The following is a 26855-nucleotide window of genomic DNA, read 5'->3' as shown; positions in this document are numbered from 1 at the left end:
ATGTAGAATCTAAGGAAAAAATAATTGGACTCAGTGTTACCAGAGTCTGAACATAGATGGGGTGGAGGTTAAGGAAGTGGTGGAGACATAGTGGCAGAGTGTAGGGAGGTAGTGGTCAAAAAGCACAAACTTTCAGTTAAACAGCACAAATAAATTCTGGAATCTTTCCAGTGTAGACTTAGACTGGCTCCCACATAGACAAAAAAAAAAAATGGTGAAAGAAAGGCTGGTTCTACCACTAATGAGGATAGCCTCATTAGCAAGCATAAGCATTGGGTGGACTTCTAGAAACATGACCCTCAGACACTCAAGGACCCAGAAACTTGCCATGACATTTTAGAGCTGTGTGGAAATGCATATTATTATGACAGACTGGAAAACAAAGGGAACTTGGATCTAGGTAACACCAAATCCTGAGAAATTACAGCAAATACATTTTAAAACTTTGTTTTGTTCATTACTATGTCTCACCCAGCAAAATGGAAAATAAAAACAAATACTACAGAGTAAAGAATAAAGGAAGGAAGGAATGTTCCCACAAAAAGAAGAGGCAGCTGAAAAGTCCAAGAAGCAATGAATTTGAGTTTTATCCCAGCCCATGTTTCTTCCATCCCTCAAAAGTATAAAGTTCTAAAGGTTCTACAGATGCATAATTATAACTATCATGACATAATTAATTAATATTCCCTAATTCATCATTCAAATGATTTGAGACCTTTAAAACTGTGGCTAAAAATGCAGATATTATATGTATAGGGAAACAAGCTTGGTCATTAATATTAATGCTCACATCAGTTTATATAGTCTATAATTCATTTACTAGTACCAGACAGAATAGCACTGGAATTCCAGATAACTGTTCCAGCAAACTGGAGAGAATAGGTAAGAGATATAAAAAACAGTCTGGAATATTATGGATGGCTCCTGTAACATATCTAGGTTGGCCACAAATAGCAATGTTTTCTTAGCTCACACAGGACAGCTTCTCAAGAATCATTTTGATTCCTTTTACATTTGCAATATTTGCAACTCTGTCATAGTCACCAGAGGAGTGTTATCATTTTAATTAGCTGAACAAGTGCCTTCTAGCTACATTGAGAACTGCTAAGGGAGAGTGATTCAAAGCTTTAGCTAAAGTGTTGGTGGAAAGGGAAATATTTTTTTAATGTTTATTTTATTTATTTTGAAGGCAGAGAATTACAGAGATTCAGAGAGTGAAGATCTATCCTCTGATTCATTCACCCAGTGGCCACAATGCCTGGACTGGGTCAGGAGTCAGGAGCTTCTTGTAGGTCTCCTAAGTGCTTCAGCCATCTGTCCCTACTTTCCCATGCACATCATCAGGCAGCTGGATCAGCAATGAAGACGCCAAGTTTCCAGCTGGCATCTACATGGGATGCCAGCACTGCAGGCAACAGCTTAACTTGCCACACTGCAGCCGTGGCCCTAGGGAGATATTCTTTCTGTTGTAATTCATATCCTTCACAGAAGTAACAAGTGACTGCATGTAGCAGCTTTGCCTGTGACTACTGTTGTGCATTACTTCTGTCAACACATCTAATGTGTCTTTTTCAGTCCAGGCTGCTATAACAAAGTTCCATAGACTGGTAGCTTATAAACCACAGAAGTTTATTTCTTACCTTTATGGAATTGGTAGTTTTAAATCAAGGTGCATGCACGGTCAGATTTATGGTTCACAGAAAGCTGCTTTCCTGCTGTGTCCTCAATAAGGCAGAAGGAAAAAAAATGAGCCTTCTCTTTGAAGAAGACATTCACCCCATTCACCACAGCTCCACCCTGTTGACCTAGTCATCTCCAAGGGTCCCACTTCCTCCACCATCACATTGCAGATAGGATTTCAATATAGGAATGTGAAAGGGGCATAAGCATTAAGTCCATAATAGTAAATACAGTCGCAGAAAGATAAACATAATAATGAAGTACTATCTTCTAAGAGATTTTACTTAGAAAGCAAGCTGATTATGAAACTGATTTATTACTATAAAATCCAATCTTAGATTGTAAGAAAGCAACTGGGATGCTTGTTGAACACCTTTTAAAACACATGTCACTGGGGCAAGCATTGTGGTGCAGCTGGTTAAGCTGTCACTTGTAATGCTAACATCCCTTATGATCACCAGTTGAGTCCCAGATGCTCCACTCTCCAATCCAGCTCCCTGCCAACACGCCTGGGAAAACAACAGAGGATAGCTCAAGCACTCTGGCACTCAGGAAGGAGTCATTAGCTCCTAGCTTCAACTCAGCCCAGAACTGAGTAACTGAGTAGCCCTTTGGGAAGTGATTCGGTAGATAGGAGATTCTCTCTCTCTCTCTCTCTTTCTCTCTCTTAATTTCATATAAGCAAATAAAAATCTTGAAGTGAAAAAACACAGCATATGTCACTAAAAAGGTAGATAAGCAATATGGGGGAAGAACTATAATTACAATGCCATGATACATTTTAAATAGTAGAATGTTGGATTTGTGACTGTTAGTGAGGACTACACTATTATAATAATATGGGCGAAATAGGAGATGTGGAGGGTAGGGAGGGCAGGGAGAGATGCGAGGTGGAGAATTCCTATACCTATAAAACTGTAACATGGAAAATAACAAAATTTTTTAAATAAAATATAAATAAATAAATAAAATCTAAACACTGAAAAAATAAATTTAGATAATCAGAAGCCACAGCATGCAAGTAAATATAGATGAACACTGTCTATATAAAACAACCACGTATAATTAATAATCTTCACATCCATCTGTATTTTCTCTAGATAAAACATTTTTGAATACATAAAATTAAATTATATTAAAACTCTGGACACAGATTCAGAAAAAGAAGAATCTTCTAGCCCTTTGATATTGAGTCTACATCTTAAAATATCAAAAATACACATAAAGTGTAGAATATCTTGATTCAGTGGCTGAAAAGAACCAACACAGTGAAAAATAAATAGTTGAAAATAGACACATCATTCTAGAAATCATACATGAACCAAAGTTAATTAAATTCAGGTTATTATGGATCACAATTTTTCAAAGTATTTCTTTGCCTTTAGTAAGTGAAAAATCTTTATATTCAGATGTGTAGGTTAAAAAGATACTCTGATTTTTTTTCACTTCTTAATGAAAGAACTTTCACTGACAGTCTTCATTTCCTGATCAGTATCAGTTACGTTACCATGCTAAACGCTATAGTCCATGACTCAAAAAAGACATGTAGAAACATAAACCTCTCTTTAACAATTGAAGTATTGTTAAGTAGGGGAAAGAACAGGTTTAGACAAGACAACCTTTGTGTGCCATTTCTCATCTTTTAGGAGAGAAACAAAGAATTGCTATTGGTTAGAGAATGAGATTGAAAATACACTGAAAGACAAATGGGAAGCTAAACGAAATGTGATAAACATTACCTCTTTGTATGCAAAGACAAACTATCTCTCCAATAGGTGAAAATTCAGCTCACAATCCAGCTTCAGCAAGCCACAGTAGTTGTCAAAAACAGTTGAGAAGTAAACACATATTAAACTTTCAGAGCTTTGCCTGTGAATAATCTGAAAGATAGTGAATACAAGCTCTGGGGCCTGGCTCACTCATGTGTGGCCACATTCTCATCATGAGAAATACGAGAGAAGAGTCTCTCTAAAAGTTATTTGCAAAATGATACTTCTATCTTGCCAACTAAATATGCATACTTTATATTGACTTCAAAAGGGAATCTCTACAACTAAAGATGACAGTGACTGATGGAGTTATTAACAATTTAACAATCAACAAATTGTCTTCATATTCACTGCCATGTCATAGGTATGGTATAAGATTTATCTGGATGGGCACAATATTTTGAAAAGACTAATTCAGGAAATATCACAGACAAAGAAATATATTGAAATTTTAAAATCAGTAACACCACTAAAAGATAGATAATAGACATACTGCAAAGTTCTAGTTCTAGTGAGGAGTTGATGCCCAATTAGGTCAGTGTTCAAGTGAGTCACCTCACATGAGTCTGACAGATGCATCCAAGCACCAAAGCAGCCAGGAGGATTCACCAGCTAGATGTTCCCTGCCTTCAAGAAGTATGCTACTCCAGCCAACTCCCCTGCTTCTTTCTCAGGTCTCCATTTGGCAGAGAGGGAGACATTCAGGATCTGTATATTAGATGACTCATTTCCAGTGGTCTGCCCAGGCATCAACTTTCTCTTCTGCAATAGGTAGGTCCAGAAACTGAACCAAATTAAGATGGGGCAGCAGGCCTGACGCATAAGCAAAGCTGAAGCAGTTTCCGCTTCATTTTCCTTTGTCACCTTCCCCAGCAAGACCCACAGGCAATAAAAAGATTAGATCATATGGCACTGGGCTGGGCATGAAACTTAAACAATGGTACAAAGTATCATCTTAATTATTAGGCTCATCTATGAGGCATTTCCTGGTTGCTTGAGCCCACAGTTGGTCGGTCCCTACTAATTACCATCTCAGGATTTTATATCTACTTTTATTGCAACACTTAATGAGTTCAGGTAAAATGATTTATTTACATGTCTATCTCTTTCCTCTGATAAATTATAGCATGTTAAATTATAAGTCCTTCATGGCACTGCTAATGACTTTGGATCATATCTTCCTCCTATTGCCCTCCCCATTGTCGCTAAACCCACAGTACCTAACTCTTACCTGGTTCTTAGTACAATGTAGATAAACATATTTTCATTGGGAAAATACATTAATGACTTGTGACCTAAGCCAAACCAGTCAATGGAGACAAGTTTCCAAATACAAAAGCAAGAATGACTCTGTCACATTTTCGTCCCCAAATGCTGGTGTATATTAACTTCTAACAGAAAATTAAGGGGCTTATATTAAAAATGTATATACAGGATATTTCAAGGACATGTGACACACATGTATGAATTTTCTTCCCAGCAGCATATAAGTCTAAGACTCAATACGATTCTGAGCAAATAGAAATACTATATTTTTCTTGTGAAATAATTTTAATGCATTTGTCACCAGATCAGAACACTGCAAAATGTGTGTGTGGGGTGTGTGTGTGTGTGTTGGGAGATTCAAAATAAAAATCAATGCTGAATCTGAGATCAGTAAGTTCAGGTAAAGAGCAAGCAAGCAAATATCAAATAAAAATTGACAAAGAGAGAAAGTATTCAGAAAGTCAAGGGCTCCAGGAGTGATCTAAGTCCCATTTACATTGTTCCTCGAAAGTGGGTGTCTGAGTCAATGCTTTTGGCTATCACTTTACTTGGAACAGGAAAGAATCACTACTCACAGATCCCCAACCTTCCCCCCAGTAAAGCAGAACTTGAGGCCTAAGGAGCTGTGATAGAAGATGGTGTTGCCTAGAAGAGAAGACAGATTCTTATACCAAGGCAGACATTTGGAATGAGAGAGTTCATGTTGGGTCCAGTGTACGGAGGTACTAGGTAGGAAAGTGAACACGTAGAAAGGTAAAACTAAAAATTTTCTTCGAAGTGGGGCTTAGGGTCTTCTGTTCACACATTATTTTCTCTAACCTCCTTTCATTCTGGTATGTATCCTCATGTCAACATATTTCCTTAAACAACAGACCTGCTCTTTCCAACTGTGTACTTGTTGCTGCTAAAAATGAAGAATAAAGCAGAAAGAACACAGGAGAAAAATGGAGAGGCCTTCCTCATAGTAGCAATTTGCAGACAAGATTTCAAAATAAACCCCAAGTTGGATAGAGAACACTTGAGGAGAGCTAATGGGCAGCAAGGAACCCCTGTACATGAAACACAAGGATTTGTGTAACTGGCAGTCCTGATGGCTGCATGAAAGAGTATCTATGGGGTTCTCCTACAGTTGGATTTGTGCCCTTCAGGAAAGAAAAATGGGGTAGGAGAGAGATGGCAAGATACATAGGGAATCCAACTCTTACTGCCATTTGAAAGCTTTTGCTGTAAATCAACAGTTACTCATCCTGAGTCCTGTTAACATTGTCCATTCTGTTAGAATAATAAAATAGTCAAATACAATGCTAAATTTTCAATAATAATGTGTGTTCATTTGGACAAAACACATTTTTATTTGGGGAGATAAAGATTTCTAAGTTGTTTTGTTTGAGATGACCCTATTAAAACAATTATGGATAAAGATTTGTTCTTGGATAAGAGGATGCTGGCATTTAATTTTGAAGCCCTTTTGCAGAGATCAGAATGCCTTGTTTTTCTTGTTTGTCTACCTCTTATTTGTCCCTAGAGAATGCTAATGAATGCCTCCTACTGAACATTGTCTTCTAATCCTCTTTTGAAATTCTCTTATTCTAATCAACCTCTAGAGAAATGTATTGTCTGAACAGAGGTTTTCTTGTTTTGATCTATACAAATCACTATGCAATATCAACAAATTCTTGGCTTAGTGTTTCACTTGCACAAATTTGCCAGGAAATAATGATTATCATCCACCTATACACCAAAGAAATTGACATGATCTCTGGTGGCATTTCCACTTGCACTCAATCTTTGTTCTTTTCTGTTTTTTTTTTTTACCTTTGTTCTTTTTTGAAGACAAAAGAAATCATTTCTATGTGTCAAATATTTTAGGTTCTTTAACATTTGAAAGACACCATACCTGTGCCCACTTCATTTCCTTTTCATTGTACACAAATAGTTCTATCATTTGACTATTAAGCAAAGTAATATGAATCATTAGATAAAAAACAAACTTTCTTACAACTGTTTTTTACAATTATGTGTATGGTATTGAGTTTATAGAATGTTTGAATATTTTACCTTAATTATCAGTTATCATCTTGATTCTGTCTATTGTTGTTATTGGTTAACAAATACTTATTAAGCAAATTCTATAAACAACTTCAGTTCCATAGTTATTACAGCTAAGGACACAAAAGCCCATAACATTCCTGTTTCTAAAGTTTAAAATATATTTGGAGAAATAAGATTTTGATTATGGTAAAGTTTGTAAAAGATTAAGAATTTACCAAATTGTATATTACATATTTCATTTAACATGGTCTTCAAGAAGCCCTAGAATAGAAGAAATTAGGAATGAAGTTTTAGTAGGTGAGACAACCTGCTCATTTAGTGTTAGCGCCTAGACTGGAACCAGTGATAGACTTCAAACACTGGTGTGTTTCCACTCCTTCAAATAATAATAATTTGGAAGCATTGAACAGTAACATAAGAGTGTTTCATATAATTTGCTGTAGTGTTTAGACACGGTGACACTTCATCTGATGAAAGAAGTCGCATTAAAGCTAAGCCAATGGAGGTAAGAGTAGCAACATTCCAGGAAATAGAATTACCTAAGGAAAAGCAGAGATGGGAAAGACTATATTGCAGAAAGATCAAGGGATCAAATTTGGCTGAAATTCAAGTTACATTTCGTGCAAAGCAGAATTAGAAAACATCTTAAAACCAGAACCTAAAAGGCCTTAGAAATCTAGTACATTTGTCTTTACTATAGTTAGCAATGGGAAGCTACTGGCACCTTTTTGAGGAAATGAGGTGTTGAGACTTGCACAATAGAAAACACTGCTAGAACAGAGTATAAATGGAATTGAAAGGAAAGTATTGTAGAGTTGAGGAGGACAACCCAAAAGCACAGAAGAAACAAGAAGGCTAACTGCAACAGAGTGTCGGGGGAGAGTAAATGCAAGAATAAATAGGAAGATCACTTCAAAAGTAGAAACAGAAAAACAGAAAGATTAAAAACACAGTACATCCTAATATTGTAAAGAGACACTTGTTACAACTTCCACTAAACTTCCAAACCTAAATGTGGGGAAAACAGTGTTATTATGAATAGAATTGTGGACAAAAGGAGTAAGTGGTGGTTTGAGGCACAGAAAAGTAAATTCGTTTTGGGAACACTGGACTTGAGTTGCTGGTAGGGCAGTCTTGTAAATTTATGATTTAAATATGTGACAGATTAAAGTTAATTCCTATAGGAGAAAATCCCTATAGAAGAATCAAAGGAAAGAATGGAGAGAGCCAAGGGTTAAAGGACAGAACTAAGGAATTACATAGAATTGTTGAATCATTGTGAGATGATATAAAGTAGAACATGCAATCATGTCTACAATTCTTTAGAAAGCATAAGGCTCACAAAGACACCACTGGATCCATGGTGAGTAAATAATGAAGGAAGTTTTAGTATAAAACTTGGAGTTGACAATTTCTATAAGCAGATGTGGTTGTTACCTTTCAAGAGTATTGAACAAAATGAAGTAGGATACATGAGGAGAAAGAAAAAAAAAAGAAGAAAAATTTTCTTAAGGTGGTAGCTTGACCTAGGTGTATAACTAAAGGAAGAGGCTTTCTATAGCAAATGGCAGACCTCAGTATATCTCTGGACAACAGGAAAAGAAAGAAAAGACCCAAGGCAGAGGAGGGGGGGAAAAAGTAGTCAGTGTCTAAAAGGCACAAAACAAAGATCTAGGGTGAAAATAAGTTAGAGAAGTTAGAGAGGGAGATACTCAGATTTAGAACTTTCGAAGTGGAGAGACTTTGAGGATGCTCACAAAGATGGACTTTATCCCTCTTCTAACACAACAGTACACAGAACAAAGAATGTGGTTCACCCCCTACTTTACATAGTCAGAATTCAATGGAATAGGTCCAATCTTTGGAGTATGTTTTTGACTGTGTTCCCAAGGATTCAAATGCTGGAGGCTTGGTCCTTAGTGTGAAAATGTCAGGAGGGAGCATAGACCTTCAAGAGGTGGTGCCCAGTTAGGAGATCCTTAATTCATGGAAGGTGCTGCCCTCGGAGAGAATTGAGATAGTTTTCAAGACAAAGCATTAGTAAAGAGCAAGCCTAGCACCTAAACTCATGTCTGTCTAGCAATGTAACCTCTTCTTCTCACATACATTCCCACTACTATGATACCCTCTGCCGTGAGGTCCTCATTGGAGCAGAACAGAAGCCAGCACTGGAACTCCAAGTGAAATAAAACTCTGATGTCTTGCCTTGACTAGTCTGTTAGAGTATCAGAAAATCAATTAATGAATCAGGTGTCAAATATAACTAAGAACTAGAACAAATTTAAAACATCATTTGATAAGACTTCATTTCTTATCCAGTATATTAGTAAACTAAACTTTTGTAGCAGAGCCTTCCAATATTAAAGAGCAAAGGTTTTTGTTCTTTGTTTTTTTTCTTTCAAATGATAGTCTGTGGCAGGGTGTGGGGTGGGACTCTTTGTCGGTGTGGTTCTAGTTCACTTATGTTTTCAAGGACCTATGGTAACAACTCATGTCTTTTTGGTGCTAGCTTTGTAGCACAACAGGTCAATCCTCTGTCTACAAGGTCAGCATCCCATATGGGAACCACCAGTTTGAATCCCTGATGCTCCACTTCTGATCTGGCTCCCTGCTAATGCACCTAGCAGGACAGAAGAGGATGGGCCGAATTCTTGACCCCTGTACCCATACAGGAAACCTGGATGAAGTTCCTGGCTCCTGACTTTAGCCTTCCCTCCAAGATGTGATCATTTGGGGAGTTAACCAGTGGATCGATAATCTCTTCTCTCTCTCTCTCTCTTTCCTCTCTCTCTGTCTCCCCTCTCTCTTTCTCTTTCTTCTTTCTCTCCCTGTCTCTCTGTCTCAACTCTGCCTTTCAAATAAATAAAACAAATCTTAGGGGCCCGGCGCGGTGGCGCAAGTGGTTAAGTCCTCGCCTTGCACGCCCGGGATCCCATATGGGCGCCGGTTCTAATCCCGGCAGCCCCGCTTCCCTTCCAGCTCCCTGCCTGTGGCCCGGGAAAGCAGTCGAGGACGGCCCAAAGCTTTGGGACCCTGCACCCAAGTGGGAGACCCGGAAGAGGCTCCTGGCTTCGGATCGGCATAGTATCGGCCCGTTGCGCTCACTTGGGGAGTGAATCATCGGACGGAAGATCTTCCTCTCTGTCTCTCCTCTCTGTATATCCGCCTTTCCAATAAAAAATAATAAAAATAAATCTTAAAAAAAAAAAAAATAAAAATAAAACAAATCTTAGAAAGAATATAGCTTTCAAGATTATTTTGGGCATTATCACTTGCCCTGGAACAAACGGTTCTCTTAAGGAAACTAAATGGAAATATATATATATATATTTATATATATATATTATATATATTATATATATATATATATATATATAATATATATCTTCCACTCGGATTCCTTTGAAGAGTCCTATGGACACATTTCATTGCTGGGGACTTGAGGAATGTAGAATCTGCTGACAGGCAGTCTCATCTGAGCTACAGTTCTTTTGCTAAGGAAAAAAAGAACAGATGTTGGTAGCAAACAGCAATAACAAAATCTTTGCCACAAGAATCTCCACAGTCTGACTTGTGGCTTGTGTTCAAGAATATACCCTTCTAAACCAGATTACAGAAGAGGCTTTGCTCTTGAGGAAATCTCTCCAAGAAATAAGCCCTGAGAAAAACACTGAATGACAATTTTGTTTCTCACTGGCTGAACTGAAGATAAAACTTTCCCTCCTTCACAAGGACAGATAAAAGCCCAATAGATCATAGATGCTTATTAATTATTTACATACATAACACTTATATCCCTCACTTATGTGATCTGAATCTTCCCCTGGTGCAATTAATTAGAAATGAGATCAAAGCTACATACGCCTTTTGATGTCCTATTTATATAGCTTATTTCTGTCAGAAGAAAATAATCATAATGTCATGTGCCATGTGAATACATGCAAGTCTTTTCAAACATTGTTGTTTTGCATTTTTTAGCTTTTTCTCACAGAGCTATGTTCTGTGATGTGACATCTTGTCTGTTCTCACTGTGGCCCTTTATATATACAGACTTGGTGGTCTCTCTTTCTATGTAAGTCTTCTGGCTTATTTTTACTCTGCTGACGTAACTTTCTGGGTCTCACATGGCTCCCAGGTCTTGAATCTTTTCTTAGGTAAAACAACATAGTTAAGGAAATGGTGGAACAATTAGCTAATGTGCTAAAATTGTAATTCTCATGATTTTTACTTATATTCACTGTCTATACCCATCTTGCAATTGTAGAAATTAAGTTACACATCTAAAAAGCTATTTAGGCAAAGCATTGGATATTTGGAAAACCAGTTATTTTGAATTTAGTTACCAGATAGTAATGTACCAAATGTTCTGAAAAATCAATTGTCTGTTAACAACAAAAATGTGCTTTTTGAGTACATCAGCATAAAATTGGTTCTTGGTCTGGCCCTGCCAGGAAATAATTATATTACTTTTTATTAGCTTTTTTTTTTAGTTTTTAATATTATTTTTTTGAGCTTCCTTAGATACCCAATGCATTACTGCTTTCCCTAAATTTGCTCATCAGGTTGTTAGAAATAAAATGTTAAACGGCTGGTGCTGTGATGCAATGGCGAAACTATCACTTATAACAATGGCATCTGGTTCAAGTCCAGACTGTTTCAGATGCCTCTTTCTGTTAATGCAATTGCAAAGGCAGTGGAAGATGGCCCAAATACTTGGACCCTTACCATACACATGGGAGACCTGGATAAAGTTACAGGCTCCTGGCTTCACCCTGGCACAGCCCCACATATTGCAACTATCTAAAAAACAAAAAGTTAAATTTTAAAAAAGCAACTATCTAAGGAATGAGTCAGCCAATGTCTCTCTATTTTTCTCTCTCTACCTTTTAAATAAATACATAAAAAACAAATATTTTTTAAGAATAAATTAAAAAAATCAAAGTTCATTAAAAGGCAAGATCCTAAGTATCTTAGATATCATTACTATGTTGATGCTTCCAAAGTAAAGCTAGAAATAACAGAAAAATTAAGAGAGATTACACCAAAAAAAAAATTAACTGAGCAAAACAATTTGAACATCACTCTAAGGATTAGGAAAGTCACATGTAAAGGCCCTTTTTTCTCATCTAAGCCAGAAAAATAAATATCTCCATATTATCTTGTAATGGAAGTTAAGAGAGAAAAGATAAATTTCCCTAAATCTTTCTGAAGTATTCAGAAATGAAAACTGAGAAATATTTTAATTCCTTAGATTGTTTTTATTTTTAAATGTTTATTTATTTATTTTCATCTACTTAAAAAGTATAGAGAAACACTGAGAGAAGTTGAGAGAGATTTTCCATCTCTCCCAGAAATACCCACAACAGTCAGGTGAATCCAGAAAGCTGGCACTCCAAGTCTCCCAAATATGTGGAAGGGGTCCAATCTTACCTGACTCACCATCTGCTGCCTTCCCAGAATGCATTGTCAGGAAACTGGATGGGAAGTGTAACTAGGAGGTAAACCAGCATCCCAAATGGTGTTTAACCACTTTACACAACCTCCTGCCTGGATTCTTTTTAAAATAGCATTAGTTTCCCATATCAGCTTTAACAAATATCCTAATTTAGTGGCTTAAAACAGGGCAATGTTGTTCATTGAAAATTCTGGAAGTTAGCGTTCTAAAAGCAAGTAATTGGCAGGACCACCTTCCTTTTGCAGTCCTGAGGAAAAATCCATGTCCCTGTCTTTTCCAGCTTTTACAGGCCACGCACATGATTTAAATTTGACCCCTGACATTTCAAAGTACATTATTCAATCTTTCATTACTTTCTGTTTCTTCCTGAAATATTCCCATGTCCCACTAATAAGCACACTCATGATTGCATTGCGATAAAACAGACAATCCAGAGTATCTTTCCATCTTAAGACCCCTAACTCTAATAAAACTACCAAATCTGTTCCACCACATACTGTGGCCATATATAGATTCTAGTGATTAAACTGTGTATATCATTGAAGGGCCATAATTCAGTCTACCATGAATATCAGAAAGGCTATTAATACTAAGGCAAATAAAATGTGGATACAAAATATGGAACCAGAATCTTGGTATATTAGGTTAGACCTCTGCCTGGTTACTGACATCCCATACAGGTGCCAGTTTGAGTCCTGGGTTGCTCTACTGATTCAATTCCCTGCTGATGTGCCTAAGAAAGCAACAAAATATGGTCCACGTCTCTGGGCCTCCACATCCTTATGGGAGACCCAGAATTTGCTCTGGGTTCCTGACTTTGGACAGGCCCAGCTCCAATCGTTGTAGCCACTGGGGGTGTGAACTAACAGATGGAAGATCTCTCTGTCTCTCCTTCTCTATATATAAATCTGCCTTTCAAATAAAAATAAAGAAATCTTTGGGGAAAAAAGATAACTAGACTTCTATGTAAAAGTCACTGTGTTATTCCAAACAAAAATTTAGTGAAGAGAGTACACTTTCTTACTCTATGTAGATATCGTTAAAGGCTGCATTAATAGGAGACAGCTGAATTGTCATATCTGCTTCTACATTCAATATAGTAATGTGTGTTGTTTTGGTTAAAGTATATAAAGAAAATTTTCACACAGTCACATGGTTGTATACAGGGTTAGTATTGCAAAAAGACTTCTAATATAATGATGGCTATGCTTATTATTTAATACTATTCCCAATCTTGATTAGTGGGGAGTTGGGGTTGAAGGCTGGTGACAATATAGAACCTGAAACAATATTAACAGATCTCTCCTTTTCTAATACAGGGAAATTAGAATATATCATGTACAAATGAATGACTTTACAACACTATGTGTTCATATTGATTTATTAAACTGTGCATCCTTTAGGTTTATAAAATTATTACACAATATTAAAGAAAAATTCAGATTAGCTGAATTTTCTGAATTAATCCTGATTTTCAGATTAGAAAATTCTTCAGATTAGCTCAACTCTGGCAATTGCTGCTATTTGCGGAGTGAAACAGTGGATGGAAGAGCTCTGACTCTGTCTCTCCTTTTCTCTTTAAACCTACTTTTCCAGTAAAAATAAATAAATATTTTTTAAGTGAAAGGGGAACAGGAAATTACAGTTTTCCCATAGGTTGAGCCTGAGTAGAATCAATATTTGGAAAACTTTAAGGAGTAAGTACACTTTTATGTATTTCCAGCTTATCTTCTCCCAGTCTTCAAACAGAAAGCAGCACTGTGGTGGAAGAAACATGGGCCTTCACACAAGAGTAAGGCCAAGTTCTTGTATTAGTTTCCTCATTTGTAATGGTAATAAATAACATCCACCATACAATGATAATATGATAAATTAAATATTCATAAAACAATCTGTGTCATATTTGCCATGGGCTACTTAGCAGCAGCACTGAGAGAAATCTAGGTTAAATAATGTGATTTTTTTTTCTGATTAAAAATAAAAGCTAAAACAATTGCATTATCTTTGGGTTCCTAGTTCCAACTCTACCATTCAGTGATTAAAGTCAATTACCAACAGAGATAGGCAAATAAACCTAAGTAATTATGTGAGCAATACACTTCCCAAGGTCACACTTTACTGTACACAGGTAGGTTCCATTTCCAGTTTGTCCAAGTCTCATGCTTTTGTGGGCAAATTTTAATAACCTCTCCAATTCTGGATGGAGCCTTTTTAGATTAGCTCAATTGACATACCCTCCAATGTGTCCCTACAGGGTAGTTGAAACAGTGGCATGGCAAGGGACAAATAGAAGATTCTGAACATTGTTCCCTAACCTGTCCCTGAGAAAATAAATACTGAGGTTCAACAGTCACTTACTCATCAGAGACCTGTCTGCTTAGCAGTTTGTGTACTGGGACAAAAGTGGCCTGGGGCAGCCTAACCTAACAGGTCCTTATCAACCCTCAGGCAGGTTCTGTCTTTTGTTAGTGTAAACAGAGAAGTATTTATCACCTGTTCAATAGTTGCAGAACACTGGGAACCTTAGCGATGGAGAAGAATTTCTTCTCATTTGCTTGGTTAGTCTCTATATTGATCGAAGAGAAAGTGACTACTTTGATTATTTAAGAGAAACAGAGCTTTGTAATGCACTTGGATGCAGGAATGATACTGTTTCCCATTAGAACTCAAGAGAAGAGCAGAGTACAATGGCACATGGAAGAACCTACCATTCTCCTGGTTCCTATAGCACAGGAAAGATACAGAAAACCTACCATTTTCCTGGTTGCAAGAATATAGGAAAGATACAGAAATCCTAAAGGCTCACAGCCTGCAGAAAGCACATGAAAGGGAAAAAAGAACTTGAGGGACGCAAGGGGCTGAGCAGGCCAAGAAATGCTACAAAACACAAACAGTGGAGAAAGTGGGGGAGAGGGAGAGTATGTCTGTTGTAGTGCAACAGTAAAGTCATGGCTTAGCAAAACCACATTTCATATCATATTGCCTGGGTTGACTCCTGCTGCCATTTCCAATCCAGGTCTCTGTTCATGTATAGAGGCAGCTGACAATGGTTCAAGTACTTCAGACTCTCTCACCTACATAGGAGTTTCTGGAGTTCCTGGACCTAACCAAACCTAGTTGTTACAGAGTTTGTGGACTGAGTCAATACATAGAAGATTGACCCCTGCTTCAGTCTTTGTCTGTATCTTTCTGCCTTCCAAATAAATGAATGTAAATAAACATTAACACACATACACAGATACACACACACACACACACACACACAGAGTCCAGTTCAGGGTTGCCTTTTACAGGATGAATAAACAGGTCATGGTGCTCTATCAATTATGTAGTGATTCATGCTAATCATTTCTACCAAGAAAAACTGCTTCTGGTATGGTACATTGATGTAGGGGGGTGGAAAACATAAGATCAAAAATAATTTATAAAAGGGGAGAAAAAGCTTAAAGTTACAATCAAGTGGAAGATGGCTGTCCCTCCTGATTTACACGAAATGAGCTGGAATGAAGCACAAATACCAACATCTACAGCTTCTTTTTGTAGCCCTCTCCCTAGATGCCATAGCCCCATTTATCTGCACAATTAGCGTTTTGAGGCAGAACTACAGCCAGATCAACTACTCAGCAATTCAGGAAATTCATAGGTGTAACCACTTCCATTAGCCACTGTGAAGAACTCATCAGGAATCTGCGTGTGCTGGCAGCCTGAAACACTTAGGATTGTCAAGTACTTCCTAGGCAGCAACAGGACATCAAATACAACTTTTTCCCATAGCAACTCTCCTTGCTTTTCTTAAAAATGTGAAAGTATTCCAGTAACAACCAAAGGAGAGCTTATTACAGTCCAGGTCATTTGTTCAGCAATTCTATTTCTTTATTTCATACTTCAACAAATAAAAATCAACATCTTATAAAATCAAAGTTTATGAAAGCAGAAAAGGAAAGACAGACCACATTAGAAAGCACAAATAATTTAGAAACTTGTTATATTTTCCTGCAGTATTTTAAGGTACAGTCATGTTTCATAATAATTAGTCCTCCACATTGACTTCACTTTTTCTAATATATTTTCTCCTAACTTCTTTGGTCAGTACATTTAGCTTGATTTAAAACATTACAACAAATCCAAGGGTCCTTTCCCTCTGGTTGAACTGAAAATTATTCAAAATTATACAATTTTCTGATTATTTAAAAAAGAACGCTCACTTAAATACTAAACTTAAGAGCCAATGGCAGGGGGCCAACAAAGTAAGTCACTACCTGCAATGCTGGCATTTCAGATGGAGGCTGGTTCAACATTTAATTGCTTCACTCCAAATCAAGCTCTCTGTTTTTGTGGCTGGGAAAGCAGCAGAAGGTGGCCTGAGTACTTGAGACCACCTATGTGGTGTGGGGTCTCAAGTAGGAACCCAGATGATGTTCCTGGTTCCTTACAGCTTGCCCAGATCTCACTGTGGCAGCCAAATTGAGAGTGAATTGAAGAGCTATCTCTCCCTCTCTTTCTGTCCAATCCTGCTTTTCAAATAAATAAAATAAACATTTTAAAGACTCAATAATAATTCTGAGCTCACCAAATATACATTAATTTCTAGCAATTATATCTGGGTTTTTTCCTGCTAAACAATTATATTTCCTGAAAATATGTATCCTAAAATTTCTTTTCATTCTCCGTACTACAGGTTTTCACTTTTTGATTAGAGAATAAAATGCTTACTTTATTCAACCCATTGCTCCCAAGTTATTAGTATTTAGAAGCATACTATTCACAACTTGTGCAGAGAAAGTACTTCATTTTAACATACCTGAAATGTAAATCATACAGCTTAAATAAAATTTTCATCAAGATTTGTGATTAAGTCAACACGTCATTATCTTGTATTTCAATTGTTTTTCTTTTGAAACACATTTACAATCTATACCTACTCCATAAAAATTTCTGAAGCAGGTGAAATTACACTCAGACTTCTCACTCCCTACAGACAAACTAGAGTCCAAATAACTCCGTTATATTTTTTCTTGGTCTCCCAAACATCTATAGGAAGGTTCCAACTACTCAAGGTCCACATTTGGAACTACAAATCAATCAATTATTGCAGATAATTACATTAAAATCATAATTATTAAAATTAAATCATTAAGTCCATCCCATTTGTCCAAGGCCTAATGATAAGAAATTTGCTACAATGAGAGACAAAATCCAGACTAAGTAACGTATCAGTGGGTATTATTAGGATTAGTGCTTGCACCTTATTCCTACTCTAACTAAAACTAGACCTTGTTATATCTATTATGTCCTAAATTTGACAGTGGGGATGTTAAGTTCACTTGCAAGCATAAATCCTACCTTGGCAATCATCCCAAATGTCAGGGAATACCAGGGCAATTGTTAATAGTCCACTATTATCTGTAAGTTCTCTGTTGGGTAAGGGCTGAAGTTGAGCCAATCTGAAGCCAGGAACCAGGAGTTTCTTCTGGGTCTCCCACATGGGTGCAGGGTCCCAAGGCTTTGAACCATCCTCTATTGCTTTCCCAGGCCACAAGCAGGGAGCTGGATGGGAAGTGGAACAGCCAGGATATGAACCAGTACCCATATTGGATCCCGGAGTATGTAAGGTAAGGATTTAAGCACTACACCATCACACCAGGCATAAAGAAATTGAGTTGCAGGTCTATATTCTTTATCAAAATAAAATTTGTCTTTTAAGCAAAATATATCAAATATTTTTATTCTATTCTTTGACATACTCCATAGATCTCATGAATAATTAAGGGTTCAGAATTGGCCAATTGACTTTTATACTTTGCAGATTTCAGGACATACTTGTACAGATAAATAGAAGGTGAGGTTTGTGGAAAAGAATCAACCAAAATTATCTTATTGCTCAATATATGGTTTTTCCATAGAGAAATTCATTTTTCAGACAGAGAGCTAAATCTTTACTTTCAAGTCTTTAAAGATTTTAACCAGATTTTTATTCAACTCACAATTCTAAATTACATCTACATGCACTCACTTGTCTAAATCAAAGTCTGCATGCAGCTTCTGGTTCATATGGGATCACATCCTGTTGGGATCACATCAGTTCACAGAAAAGAAGGATCTGAACTGCTCTGCTTGAACTAGGCTCACGAGTCAATGCCAAAGCTTCCTCCCAGTGCGTGACTAATGGAAAATGAGGATTCAGGTCTCTCTGCACCAGTCAAGTTAAGCATAGGCTTGGAGTAGACAAATAGGGCTTGCTACAGCTTGTTCTTCTGGAATGTTGGTGAAAACAAAGCATTTACCTGACGATCCTTTTTCCCCTGTGCTAAATTCCTTATTGATGAAAATCACTCACAAATGTTAAAATCACTTGATAGACACTCTACCATTAGTATGTATGTCATGAGAAGATTCTTTTGTCAATATGTTTTTCAAAGTCCTAATACCAACGCAATGTTTAATTGGTATTTCAGTGTCACTCTCAAGAATGTCTTTGGTTTCTAATATCTGTGAACTTTCTTCATAGCTGTTTTTTTTCCACTCTTATAAAAATTTAATATTAGTGTGTCAGGCAAGGAAATTCACCCACATATAAATAACTGGAATTCAAATAATGGTTGTTTGTGTGTCACTTGCTACAAAAACAGGAATAAAAAATGATGCCCCTCTAAACACTGATCGTATAGGAAACAGCATTCCTGTCCTCTGACAAAATCAGAAATAAAGCAGCTCTGAGTAATAACTTTCACTCTGGGCAAGTCTCACGAGCATGAAGGTGAAGCCAGTGTTTGGGAAGACCTGCAGGCAAAGAAAAGGGCGTGCAAAACACCTGGCATACACGTGGATGAGCACAGTGAATCAGCATCGGGAGGAAGTTGCCAGTTATTAAGCAACAATACTTCAAACTCAAATTTCTAAGCTCAGAGAGATCAGTCAGGTGATTATTATTTCTTCAATTTTACAGTTAAGTAAGCTAGAGTTTAGGAGAAAGGCTGATTTATCTGAAGTCTGAAAGCTAGTAAGTGTAGTCAGAGGGGTGAGTTCTGGGACCCCCAAGAATATGCAAATCCTTGGAAGCTCAAGTTCTGTATATAAAATGCTGTATTTCCATATATCTTTACATATCCTTCAGTTGGCTTGCAACTAATACCCACATTAGTTGCAACTCCTCATACAATGTAAATACCATACATTGTATTGTTTACAGGAATAATGACAAGAAACTGTCCATGTAGATGCAATTTTTCTCTCAAACATTTTCATTCCATGTTGGATTGAATCTGTAGATTCAGAACTAGTGGATATGGAGGGCAAACTGCACTGGGGAAAAAGAGATACTTGGGCTGAACTAGTCATAATGAGATAGATTAATGAAGATAAAAAGTGGTTTCTTTGTGGATACTGCCTTCTTTAACTTGCAGATATCCCACTCATACGTTTATCACACTATGCATTATGATAATCGTAAGCTTAGTAAATTTGCATCTGAATTGAGAAGAAACATTTATTTTTAATTTTTAAAAGATTTATTTTTATTGCAAATTAGATATACAAAGATGAGGAGAGACAGAAAGGAAGGTCTTCCATCCAATGATTCACTCCTCAAGTGTCTGCAACAGCTGGAGCTGAGCAAATCCAAAGCCAGGAGCCAGGAGCTTCTTCCGGGTCTCCCAAGTGGGTGCAGGGTCCCAAGGCTTTGGGTCATTCTCTACTGCTTTCCCAGGCCACAAGCAGGGAGCTGGATGGGAAGTGGAGCTACCAGGATTACAACCAGGGTCCATATGGGATCCTGGCGCATTCAACGTGAGGACTTTAGTTGCTAGGCCACTATGCCGGGCCCAGAAACATTTATTTGAAAAGATTATTATAAAGGGTCTGCAGTACTTGTTTGTTGACAGAGTATAAACCAGATCCTCATTGATTTGTAAATCTGACACCATGTTCCAGAGATAATATGAAAATATAATTCTGTTTTTTCATCACATTGTTTTTATTTCTATTCCTAAGTGTTTTTCTAGAATAGTTCGTGGCAAAGGTTAGGATCATAATAACGCAGAAACAGAAGCATGTCTTTCATGACCCATGAATTGAGGTGGAGGCAGCTTCTTAACCCTCCTCTCACAATGGCTCCAAGTACAGAATTGGGTGGAGATAGGAAAGGCAACAAAGAACCATCATATCCCTCACATGAGGAAGCAACAAGAGTTGTCTCCAGTCAGTGAGTTTGCAAAACCTCAGTGACTGGATTAGTGAATTTAAACCTTAGCAATGTGGCTTTTTGTCCCTTTAAAGTACTATATCCATCTGGTGGCCTCATGTGCAGGCAGCTGTACGAGCGCTTGAGGATCAACATTCTTAATGTCAGAAGGTTGTGAAATTTTGCTTTTGTGACAAGAAGTCTTCAGGGCCATAATTAACAGAGAATTTCAACCCAAATATTATAACTTCTTTAAAGCTATGCCCATCTGCTAGCCGTATGTTCTCTACTGCATTTTAATCTTGAAAAGCAGTAGAGGAAAAAGAAGCCATGAAAGTTAATTTTTTAATTTTGGTAAGTATTTTTTTAGGAGGAGATGGGTATGGAAGGTGGGAGTGCTGGGAATGATGATGGAGGGATGGGCACTGTTCACAACTTATCAAGTTGGAGAAGCTGTGACTGAACTTCTTTCCAGTCTTCTTTATAAGGTACTCCCTATACATGTGAAGCTGTTCATGTGGAAAGTGCTGACTGAAGAATACACAAAGCTTATGCTTTGTTGCTCCCTTCTCCCTCTTCTTCCCCTTCCTCTATTCATTTACAATCTTCCCAGAAATCTGAAAAGCAACTTTATTTTTGTCTGTAATATTTTCATACAGGAAAGCCTCGCAGTGGTACTTCATGAAAGTGAGAGGAAGCTACCATTGAATATCCAAAGCAGAAATTAATCGTGTTACATGATATAGCTCCCATCTTTTTTTATTCTGTATCTTTATGTCAGATTTTTTTGTGCACCTATGTAGGGATTTAAGATTATAAAACTGAGTAGGACACAGTTTCTGCCTTCGTGGCAAAACCACATAGCAGTGAAACAGATGGTTTCAACCATGCAGGATAATGTTACCATTAAGAAGGGACTAGAGCACCAAGAGCGAAAAAGCCACTGAACCCAAGACTAACAGGTCTGACAAGGCTTCCTGTAGCAAGTGTCATGCGAACTGAAGGATGAGGAATCTATTAGGGAACAAAGGGTAAAGAAAGTATTCCAGGTCACAAGAATAGGTCAATCAGCTTAATGATAGCCTTCCTGAATCACTAGAGCAAAAAATGCCACCTTGGGGTCTCCACGACTGAGCAGACGTCAGGCTAGCGAAAGGCCTAGAAGCTATGTTAAAAAATTTAGATTTCATTATTTCATTCTTTAACAAACAAAAGTTTTCAATACAGAGTTAAGTAGCTGATTAGATAAATGATGTTGGAATCCATGCAAAGTTTGGATTAGAGAGAGAAGACATCATAGTCTGGAAGACCTGTTAGGAAGATCCCAGTGAGCAGAAAACAAAGAAGAGGGATCAAGTTTAACTATTCAGTGGTGAAGGTAACTAGACTTTGCAATTATTGTCTATGAGTGGGCGTTTCAGGAGAATGTTATCTAGATTAGCATCATGAATGCAGTGGTAATAATCTAATTCATTTAGACAAGACAGGAAATGGTGCTTATCCTGCTGCCCTGTAGGTTAAGCAAAAGCTGCAGATTTTACTCTTAAGGTGTAAAATGCACATTCTTCAGTAGTTTGTGGAAATAAGTATAAAGGATGAGTTTATTTGAGGGTAAAAAAATCTTTGAAATCTTTGCTTAAGTGGTGTACAAAATGCCTATTACAAAAATGCTATGCATTTTGTACGGTTTGCATTTTGCATAATATGTAAATAATGGTTGCATATTATTAAATATTATTCAAAATAAACATCTTTTAATTCGATTTTCCACAATTTTTTGAAGTATTCTGATACATACAAGGCCAATAAAGTTACAGCTTACATTCAGGTAGAGGTTAGGGATAGAATTTAACAAGTATAATTGAACACCATGAGAGTGGATGGAAATTAACAAAAAAATATGTGCATGGGGGAAAAACTGCAGGTGATGAACTCAAGGTTTCATGATTCACTAATACCCACAGTATCTAATACTGTGATTAGTAGGTTGAAGGGTTTCATTCAATACATATTGAAGCATAAATCAAAATGCACCACACTAAATGTACAAAGAGTATTTTATTAATCAATCTTCCACAAAAAGTTAGTGTTTGGATGATCCAGTCATCAATTAACAAATGTCCTCTAAGTACTATAATGAGTATAAAAATCCAAAGCTCTTGGAGGACTGTAGAAATGCAACTGGTATTCAAATATGGAGCACTGCTATATCCAAATATATGTAACAATGGTTCCCAGTTAAGATGATTTCGCTCTCTAGATATCTGGACACAAGCAGGGATCATCTAGCAGTTAGATGCCAGATGTACTGCTAAGTGTGCCACCCTAGGAGAGTCACCATCAACAGAGAATTATTAGTCTCCAAACTGTCAGTTATGCCAAGATTGAGAACCCTGGTGTACAGTTGAGACATATCAACTTAGGAGCTTCCTTAATATTCTTCAGCCTCTTTATTTCCTCCCACTTCCTCACTCTCCAGACACCAAGGAGTTAATGTTTGCTTCCAAAAGGGGTTTGTAGGACTTTGTTCAGTGATATTACTGGTGTTTTGTTCCAATTGGTCAGAGCCTCAGCCTTATCAGTCAATAAATATTTGAAATATTTTATAAATATTTATAAAATATGGCCTTTCTCTTAATGAGTTTTCCAGAATCATCTCAGTGGTGATTTTGACTGAAATTGCCTCCTTTAAGGAAGATAAAATCTTCTACCAAGTAATGTGTACCATCAGAAATATGAAGATTTCAAAGCCAAAGCTCTTTGTGAGGAGTTGAGAAAATATAAATGAGTGACACATGATAGCACAAGACAAAGATAATAACTTGGCTATCATCAATGTAAAGGAAAATATAGAAAAACTGACGTTTCAAAAGAAATTACCTGGACTTCGTTCATTCCAAAGTATATTAAAGTTTAAAAATTCAAGCAATTTCAAAAAACACAGTTTTATTATAGCAAGATAGCAGGAAACATTCCTTACCCAGTTGTTCAACCAATAACTTTCCACTCTTAAATTTTCCCATAAATTATATTAAATGTTACTATAATGTAAACATGTTAAAAATGAAATATCCCAAACAAATGCATAATTAAGGAAGTCTGTTTTAAACATATGGCTTCTTTCAGAACATCTTCACATACTGACTTGGTTAGTTATTAAAGATAAGCACAAAATATTAATCAGCCACCTACAGTGATGCTTTCTGTTCCATCCATGCTACTGGGAATTAGATAACTGAATTATGCTTATTAAAATGCACTGTAAATTAGGAAAACAGTTTTGTAAAAGCTTTTAATTTTCATACTCTTACAAGTTAAAACAGGGTACCATGCTTTTTAATTTAACTACCCCCAAACTTGCCCTCCAGGTCACCAGAGCATTTTATCCTATATAAGTGAAATTAATGTGAGAGAAGCTTTCTCCAAAGAATATCTTTTTAGTCAGCAAAGTTAATGTTATACCTATGAACTGCTCAGAAAGTGTGTATGAGTACTGTCAGCAAACTATCTTTCAATTCTTTTGTGAATTTTTTTTGGTGTTTTCTTTTTTAATGACTTTGTAATCATTATTTTAGCAGAAAAACACTCTCCCAAAATTATGGATTTGCTGTATTTTCCACAGAAGAGTTAGGCCAACATTTACATGAAAGTGTTTATCAATAATCTATGTCTAAAGAATCAAATGAAATAATACAATCAAAGTGATTTTGAAAGTACAACACAAAAAAACAAGTAATCAAATCTCACGGAAAAAGCCTGAATCTTAAGAAACAGAGATTTAGTTTGCCACAATAAAAAAGAACTTTATGTTGACTGTCCTTATGAAATTAACATGATTTATTAATATCTGAAATCTTGTAAAACAGCTTGAGACTTTCATTTTTTCTATTGCATACTTTCAGCTTAGCTTTAATTCAATGTTTACTCAGTAAGTACCTGTGTTATAAATAATATTCTGTGTTCAGCATCATATACTCCATTTAGCATTTTGTGCTTTCTTATGAATATCAAGCTACTGCTTACAGAGTAAAATGTATATTGTGTGGAGTAACAGGAAAATGGCTTTGAAAATCAGGGAGATAAGAGGCTCCGCCACTGGTCACCTGGCTGGAAACTGTCCCTAATACTAAATGGTTCAAATACTTGAAAATTTATAAATCTTCGGTACTCTTGGGACATTTAAGTCCTTTGGAATTTGAGGAAACTGACTTTTATACACATCCACATATGTGCACATAAATATCTAGTTGAAGAGTAATTATTTTAGTAGAAAAGCTTTTTTAATTGCGAAGGCTACTTTTTAGTAGACACACAAAAATTTTTTCATAATTTTTGGAGAAGACAAAATGTTCTGATGTTTCATGGTTCCAACAGACCTCAAATGTTGAAACATCAGCTACTAACAAGAAAAAACAACAGCACATATGCAATGCTAGTGACTGGATATTTCTATGAACAAGAAAACTGGGGCACATCTAAACTTTCCTTGTTAAACATCTGTTGGGAATCTGATTCATCCGAGAATTCATTCTCAGGTTCTGCATCTGTCAAGTGTGAATAATAAAATTACCTCTGTCATAAGACTATTGTTAGGAGTGCACAGAACAGTGCATGAAAAAGAATGAATACATTTTTGTTCACAAACTGATAGAATATCAGAATAAGAACAATAAGAATGTCACATTTCTACTTAGAATTGAAACAATTAAGCCTCAGGGAAGATAATTTGAAAACAGAGCTTATCCATGGCAGATCTAAAATCAAACCTGGATATCAAGACATTCTGGATGGTGTTATGGCCATTGCATTGAATTATGGTACAAAGTAAATTCTGATATAATTAATAGTACATTTTGTGCCATAAGACACAGCACAAAGGTCTATGCTTAAAGTAGCCTCTCATCAAAAAACTTATCTTATTTTAGACTATTAATGCAAACACTTAATAGCAACTAATTTGATTTATTTTTCCAGATTAGTTACTGTAGATGATTTTAAAGTGTTTTCCCACAGGTTTTCTCATGGAAACAAAAGCTAAATAATATTTGTTCATCTTTTTTTCCCCTGTATCTTAGTACTACAAGCTGTTACATAAAGCAGGTTTTCTTATTTCCTTAATTCTTCTCCACTGTCTGTTCTTCATGAAAAGTGTGACCCCAGAGGATAATCTAGAAGTGGTTAAGCAAGTAGAAACAGAGGGGATTGCTGGGGAGAAGGAGTGGTACCTGTTTCTCTGTACTTGCCTCTCTTTTATGCCATACAATTATCTTCCAAAGGCTGACTTACTTCTCAGAACCAACTGGGGAGCTTCTTCAGGCAGTTTAGACAGAAATTGTGTGTTTAATATTTTTTGTTTGTCTTTTGCAGTGAGTTTTCAGCACATAAGTTAAGACACTGCTTAAGATACCTGAAATCTTTTATTGGAGTGCCATGACTCCAGTTTTGATTACAGCTTCCTGCTAATGCACACCTTGAAAGGCAGGTGATGGCTCAAGTACTTGGGTTTCTGTCATGCATGTGGAAAATCCTGAATGAGTCCCAACCCCGTGCACATTTGAGGAGTGAAAGATTCCAGCAGAAGGAATCTTTTTGCATGCCTTTGTCTATCTCTCCCTGTGACTTTCAAATAAAATAAAGATTCATAAATATTTAAATAGTTTGACCACTTATTATGAATATTTTCAAACATACAGAAAAGTGAACAGTGCAATATACTGTTATGTAGCACATTGAACTTCAGCCCACTAGCAACATTTTGCCCACATTTTCTCCTCTATTATCCTCTTTCTAGCCCTCATCCGAATCCTTAAAAGCATATCCCAGTCATTAAATTACTCCATTGATAAATTTGTCATATATCACTAAGGGTTCTCCAAAGGTTTCACAGATACACTGGATTAGATAATGAATCTTTTGCATGTACTCCAACAAATTATTTTATTATTATATATTTATGTTCATTGTACTTGAAAGGCAGAAAAATGGAAAATCTACCTACTAATTCATTACCAAATGCCTCAACAGCCAGACCAAACCCAAGAACTTGGAAATTTGGATCTCCAGATGGGTGACAAGTATCCAAACACTTGTGCTGCTGGTCTCACAGGATGCACAACAGCAGGAAACTGAGGCATTGAGACTCAAATCAGGCACTTCAACTGAGAATTCAGGTGTCCTAGGGAATATTTTACCTGTTGTACTAAACACCTGCCCTTTCCATTTTTTTTATGTATATCAAATACCTAGAGACCAAGACTTTAAAATGTTTGTGGAAATGACCACCTCCTGACAAAGTATGCCTCTGACAAAGGCTCCCCCTAGCCCTCTCCACAGGAGAAGAGCAAACACAGTAAGTGCCTAATGCAGAACCTGCTTCACAAATGGGAGACACCCAGGAGGTACTCTACAAAATCACCAAGGTCTTCAGCCACAAACACACAGTAGTTTTGTGTTT

Source organism: Ochotona curzoniae, unplaced genomic scaffold (assembly GCF_017591425.1).
Source record: "Ochotona curzoniae isolate NIBS_2020 unplaced genomic scaffold, NIBS_Ocur_1.0 scaffold_4505, whole genome shotgun sequence".
NCBI classification, from domain to species: Eukaryota; Metazoa; Chordata; class Mammalia; order Lagomorpha; family Ochotonidae; genus Ochotona; species Ochotona curzoniae.
Note: the sequence above shows the minus strand (reverse complement) of the source record.